The 5694-nt window shown below is 50.9% G+C and overlaps 1 non-coding gene across 1 annotated transcript; it reads right to left on the bottom strand.

The window, feature by feature from the left end:
- Positions 1-5078: 5078 nt before the first annotated feature.
- On the bottom strand, positions 5079-5151 carry TRNAV-AAC. Its single transcript has one exon. It is a non-coding gene; the product is annotated as a tRNA-Val (tRNA).
- Between the last annotated feature and the right edge of the window lie 543 nt (positions 5152-5694).

The raw sequence follows: 5694 nt of genomic DNA, 5'->3' as shown, positions 1-5694 counted from the left end.
TGCATTCCTGTACCAAACAGTCACTGGAAGGGGGCAGACAAAGGCCTTTAGGACGAGGCATCCGTCACTGTCAAAAGATCATCTCCTCCTGCAGGTCACTGGCAGCCTGAATTTGTTCCTTATCCTTCCAGAGTCTGGGGCTGGAATCAGCACTACCCAGCCCCTCCATATGTAGCAGGAACAAACACAAACCTGGTCTTTAAAACAAGCTGTCCCCTTCCTTCTCAGGAAGATTTTTCTGTGATTGAAGTTGAGCTTCAGTTCCCCTCTCCTAGGGGCAGGGCTGGTGTGGGGCCAGCTCCCAGTGAGATCTGTTTTCACCTTTGCCCCCTTTCAGCCACTCTGGGATCCTAACTCTGCTTCCAGCTGTCAGGCAGCTTCCAGCTCATCCACCCTGCTCACTAACTCTGTGGTCACGTGTCACCCCTTTGCCAGCACACAGAGCCTATAGGAAAACTACTCCTGCCAGATGCACTGGTATAGTGATGTGCGTAAGTGTCTTCCAAGCAGTTGATCTGGGTTTGATTCCCAGCCAATGCAATAATGGCTTTTCTCTTCTGTTGTTTCCTCATCTGGAAGTGGTTTAATTTCAGTCACATTGTGTTACAATCACATTATCTATAGAATGAAACAATAAATGTGTCAAAGTCCAGCAGGTCATTCAGGATGGAGGCACACAAGGGGCTGGAATGTGTCATCTGAGAAAGACAGAACACTTGGAAACCTGCATCTCCCATCCCTGGCCTTGCGTGTTATGATTCCAGCTGCGTGAGCTGTTTGTAGGATGTTCCGGCATGGTGGGAAATGAAGTTTTGAGTTAGTTTTGCTCCTGCAGATTCCTTTGCTGTTACAGTTATAATGACATGAACAACAGGGAAGCAAAATAAACATAAACCCCACATTGCAATACAGGTGGGGAAAGGGAAGATCATGGTTAAGCCAAACACATCAAAATAAAAATTAATACTAAAAAGGTGAGGAGGAAGAGATCAGGTATGTGGAAGCCCTTGATATTTCAACGCACATTGTTAGAATCTAAGTTCAGACTTGACACTGGAAAACCTGCAACTACCTGTCTCTCTGAACACCTGTGATGAGCAAGATGGAGTTGGGACACCTGTTCTGCTTCAATCCTTTATTGTCTCTCTGTTCTCTCCTTCTCCCCCCAATTCCTCGTCTCCAATGTCTCTGCCTTTCTCCTCTTGCTCCCTCTCCCCTGCCCTTTCCAGGAACTCACAGTCTACAGCATTTAGGACAAGCCAGAGCTCCCATGTTCTGCACATGATCCTGTGTCAGAGGACGTGGGACCCCGGTCAGAACCAGTCACCTGATCAATATGACCCTTTATGGGCGACTTCTCTGCCTACTCTGCAATTTACACCCCCCCCCACTGAAGGGGGTGGGGTACAGCTCTGACTGAGAGGCCCCACAGGAGAAACTTCAGCCCAAAGACAAATTTGTGTGAAATGCTGAGAAGTGAAGAGTCCCCTTCCCTTCCCCCCAAATCCCCAGAACTCTAGTGTCACCCCCATGGCACAAGCACCGGGAACCCAGTGAAATGGGGTTACAGAATACAAGGGGGGAGGCAGCAGGGAGAGAGGTGACAGGGAATCTCTCTTTTTCCTTCTCTCGTCACTTTCTGTTCTGCTCTTTCCTTCCAGGAACTGCAGTCACAGCAGGGAGGGTTTGTCTCCGTGTCTGTCACGGAGGTGGTGGAAGTGACGGATTCTGTGACTTCCTGCAACCTCCGTGACTTCTGCAGTGGCCACAGTGGCTGACTCCAGGGCCACTCAATCAACTGGCTCCAGGGACCGCCCAAGCAGCGGCCAGTGCGGCTGGCCCGGAGACCACTTGACCAGTGGTCCCGAGGGCAGCAGGAGCAGCCACAGCCTGGTGGCCTCTGGCAGCACTTCTGGGGTGGCCAGAGCAGCAGCTGGCCCCCTGGGGCTCCCCCCTGCCCTAGCAGCAGCTGGAGTGGCAGCGACTCTCAGGGCTTCTCCCCTGGTAGCTGGTGCTCATTATCCATCAAATAAATCAAAACACTTCCCCCTGCAAATGGATTTAGCCTGGGACCCTCAGAGTCAGCAGCTGTTACGCCCCCACTGAGCTCTCTGGTCAGGTGTCCTAGTGCCGGGAGCCTCCGATTTAGATCCTAAAATAGCGTTTTTGCACCAGGGTGGCTGAAATTTTGGACCAGACATTGTAGCTCCACTGTTATTTTACTGAATTGCTTCAAAACAGCAAGTGTAGAAAGTCTCCTAAGTGCCAGGCTCTCTGCCATGGAAACAGCTGCCCCTGCTCTCCAGGAGTCTGTGCGTTCCACACAGCAACGTACACACCTGCTCCGCACTGAAGGGGGGTCAGACAGTGAGGGTAACGCAAATCTTCAGACTATTAACCCAGGTCCCTTTCTTTAACCCAGGACATGCCAGTCACCTGTTAGCCATGGCGTTATCTTCACCTTCAAATACCTCTCAGGACATTTAACAGAGGAGTGAACCCCCAAATGGCTCCCTGTTGAGGCGTTGTGCCGGACCTGCCCCTGGAGACTGTCTGGTTTTATACTCTTAGAGCTTTTTCTCTTCAAACCCCTTATTCCAATCTCTGGGCCAACCTCCACATTTCAGAGTTTAGAATTTACTCTCATCACCCTCCTATGGCACTTTCCATGTGATTTAGGCAAAGCAAGTAGGGGAAGCTCCGTGGCGAATGAAAACCAACGCTCTGGGTGAGGCCTGAACTCCCACCCAGAGCTGTATTTCCCCCTGCATGAGCCACTATAGGTGCTTCTTAGACAAACTTGGGCTGTAGGTGGTTATGTGTGTCTGTGCTTCACCACTTTGGCTGCTCTGTGAAAAGCTTATGGTTCAAACAGAAGCTGGTGGGTTTTGTTTTGTTTTAAGCAATTAGAGTCTAGTACATTTTAACAGGCAGAAAATGTCCTATTCTGGTCTAGCCCCATTTGACTCCTTCTGTCCATCTTCTTCCTTCGCCCTCAGTGTCTTTCCTTCCCCATTGGGGACATGCAGAGATGAACCCCAGTCAGTCTGTGTCACAGAGAGTCTGTATCTCCTAAGGAATGTGAGTGAAGGATTCCAGCTGAATTAACGCCGCTCACCTGGGTTAGAAACATTTGTTTCTTTCGAGCAGATAGTGGGAAATGGGACATTAATTCAGACCCAGGAGGCAAGGCAGAGGCTTCATGATCCTGATCTCCAGGAAGGGAGAGAGGATCCCCAGGAAGGAACAGAGCTTCCTTTAGACTCAAGCTGGGTCTCCTGGAAGTTGGAAAAGACCCTTGGTCACTGAGGATCTCATGGGATCGTGCTGCTCCAGAGGCTCGAGAGTCCTGGGTGCAGGGAGGGTGTCACTGCACAGTCTGAAATGGAAGGGAGGACCCTGGAAGGGACGGGGAGGAACAGAAAATGGAGAGGAATGAAACAAAATAAACGCCTCTTCTCTCTCCCCTCCCCAACCCAGCAAGAACTGTTATCAGTGGGGAAACTCCCCACGATGAATGGCAGAGACCACAGAGACATTTGCCTCATGCTGAGAAGTAAGGTGACCAATCACCAAGTGTGAAAAATCAAAGACTTTCACCAGATGCATTGGTGGTATAGTGGTGAGCATAGCTGCCTTCCATGCAGTTGACCTGGGTTTGATTCCTAGCTGATGTGATGATTCCTCCACTAGGAATTGGTTTAATTTCAGTTATGTTGTATCAGTTTATCAATGGAATGAGAAAATCAGTGTCCCAAATCCCAACAGGTCATTAAACACCCAGTGGAGGAAGAAAGTTGGGACTATATAATGAGCAGTTGGAGTCATCCTGGTATTACAGTGCTTGGTTTATTTTATTTTTTTAATTTCCTTTACTTCCCTCTCCCTTTTAGACTCAGAGCCTTTAAGATCAGAATGGACCAGTGTGATCATCTAGTCTGACCTGCTGCACCTTGCAGGCCAAAAGACCCCACCCACCCACTCCTGGAATAGACCCGGGAGGGGAGGCAGCTCTATGCACTGCCCCTACCCCAGGCAGCACATGGAGGCCTCTGCTCCCCTCCCCCAACGGGTGTGCAGAGATGTGCCAGCAGCACTAAGGTGGCTCCATGCCCACTCTACATCTGTCCCACCGTGCCGCTCCCAGAAGTGGCTGGCATGTCCCAGCATCCCCTGAGGTGGGGGGAGTGTCTCCACGTGCTGCCCCGGCCTCGAGCACCAACTCTGCAGCTCCCATTGGCCAGGAACTGTAGCCAATGGCAGCTCTGGGGGCAGCGCCTGCAGACAGCAGCACATGGAGATCCCCTGGCCCAACTCATCTAGGAGCTGCTGCCGGAGGGTTGTGTGTACCGGTCACTTTGGGAGCTGCACCACCCCTCCTGCACCCCACCCCCACCCCCAGCGCAGAGCGCACACCCAAATTTCCTCCCAGTGCTTTGCTTGTCTTTCTTTCACCAGAACCATCCTTCTTCTCCTGGGCTGCAAGTAGCCATCCCTGGGAAGCCAAGAGGCAGGCACAGGATTCTGCCAAGTAAGTGTCCCACAGCGCTGCGATGGACAGTGCGATGAAGGTAAGTCTTCCCGAGGCAGAATGAACTGCAATGCAGCGAACCACTGGCCAGGCGGTCGGGGCGAAGGGCATTCACTGGAGGTACAAGCTTGTGAGTGACTCCTGAGCACAGGGCCCCTTCCCCTTTTAAGGACCTGCTCCTCATGGCCTGCGACTGGAGATGACTTGGCTGCATCTGGTGGGTCACACTCCACCTTGGGCAGTGTCCATGCAGTGTCCCTGCTCTGGGTGTGTGAGTGCTGCCTAATGAGAGTCCCAGACACCTTCTCTATCTAGGAGCTCTTCTGCTCTTCCAGCTGTTCAACCAGCCCCTTCATCCCACAAGCATTGCAGGAGGGAGCGGGAGCGGGAGGGGGAGGGGGAAAGTCACTTCACAGGCATTCAGAGAGGGAGAGGAGACAAAAATGGGAATGGGGGAAGTATAACAGACCTATTGAGCATAGAAATCACTGCTGCTCCTACAACAGCAGGGACAGGCCACTAGGAGCTGGGAAAAATTAAGCCCTCATGTTTCTGCCTGGTTTTGAACCAGGGACCTTTTGCGTGTTAGGCAAACGTGATAACCACTACACTACAGAAACTCTGTTGCAGGGGTCTGCCCCTCCCTTCATAAGAATATAAGAACGGCCATACTGGGTCAGACCAAAGGTCCATCCATCCCCATATCCTATCTGCCAATAGTGGCCAATGCCAGGTACCCCAGAGGGACTGAACCTAACAGGTAATGATCAAGTGATCTCTCTCCTGCCATCCATCTCTACCCTCTGACAAACAGAGGCTAGGGACACCATTCCTTACCCATCCTGGCTAATAGCCATTAATGCACTTAACCTCCATTAATTTATCTGCAAAAAGAACAAGGAGAACATGTGGCACCATAAAGACTAACAAATGTATTTGAGCATAAGCTTTTGTGGGCTAAAACCCACTTCATCGGATGCATGCAGTTAAAAATACAGTAGGAAGATATATATACACACAGAGAACATGAAAAAAATGGGTGTTGCCATACACACTATAACAAGAGTGATCAGTTAACGTGAGCTGTTATCAGCAGGAGAAAAAAACCTGGTGTTGGGAGGAACAGGAGAAAGGACAAAGGAAGCAAGAGACGAAGAGAAAAG

Source organism: Mauremys reevesii, linkage group 14, assembly GCF_016161935.1.
Source record: "Mauremys reevesii isolate NIE-2019 linkage group 14, ASM1616193v1, whole genome shotgun sequence".
Lineage (NCBI taxonomy): Eukaryota > Metazoa > Chordata > Testudines > Geoemydidae > Mauremys > Mauremys reevesii.
The sequence above is the reverse complement of the archived record's forward strand: the minus strand, read 5'-3'. Positions and strand labels throughout refer to the sequence as shown.